The sequence below is a fragment of the Pristiophorus japonicus genome, unplaced genomic scaffold (assembly GCF_044704955.1).
Source record: "Pristiophorus japonicus isolate sPriJap1 unplaced genomic scaffold, sPriJap1.hap1 HAP1_SCAFFOLD_219, whole genome shotgun sequence".
Classification (NCBI taxonomy): domain Eukaryota; kingdom Metazoa; phylum Chordata; class Chondrichthyes; family Pristiophoridae; genus Pristiophorus; species Pristiophorus japonicus.
Genome location: NW_027251897.1, coordinates 458050 through 458777, shown reverse-complemented (window position 1 = coordinate 458777; position 728 = coordinate 458050). Strand labels below are relative to the sequence as shown.

At 43.7% G+C, this 728-nt stretch overlaps 1 non-coding gene across 1 annotated transcript; it reads left to right on the top strand.

Annotated features, from left to right (window-relative positions):
- Positions 1-74, top strand: trnan-guu (transfer RNA asparagine (anticodon GUU)). Its single transcript has one exon. It is a non-coding gene; the product is annotated as a tRNA-Asn (tRNA).
- The last annotated feature ends 654 nt before the right edge of the window (positions 75-728 follow it).

Below are 728 nucleotides of genomic sequence, written 5' to 3'. Positions count from 1 at the left end.
GTCTCTGTGGCGCAATGGGTTGGCGTGGTCGGCTGTTAACCGAAAGGTTGGTGGTTCGAGCCCACCCAGAGACGAAGCATTTAACTGTTTTTCCCCGAGGATTCGGTGCTCCACGATTCCAGGTTGTCATTGTGTGTTTTGGCTGCGCGAATATATTCCACAAACATTGCCAGCTGTGCTGTTATCTAGTGAGTTCCCACTCCAATACTTTTATGAGCATTCAGTTTGAGTGTATACAGAACTGAACAGAGATATCAGAAAATGTAACAAGGTTGTGGGACATTGCTTTTTGTTAATATTGAACCACTATTATGAATAAATCCATTTCTTCAAATATTTAATTGAACATGTTTTCAAAATGTTTCCGCGCAGTTTTGAACCAGGGACATTTCGCGTGTGAGGTGAATCTAATAACCACTACATTACGGAAACACTACAGCAATGTTCGGAACATAACCAGAGCTTTAACCTGCACAGCTGGCCTATACTTCAGGACCTGGTTTTATGAGAATAGAGTGATGGTGCTATATTTAGGAAGGCTGTGAGTGTGGCAGGAATTGATCTAGTGTTTCCCAGACTTTACACATAGGAACAGGAGGTGGCCATTTAGCAGCGAGTGGTTAGGATCTGGAATGCACGGCTTGAAAGGGTGGTGGAGGCAGACTCAATCTTATCTTTCAAACGGGAGCTGGATCAGTGTCTGAAGGAAAAACAATTGCAGGGCTACA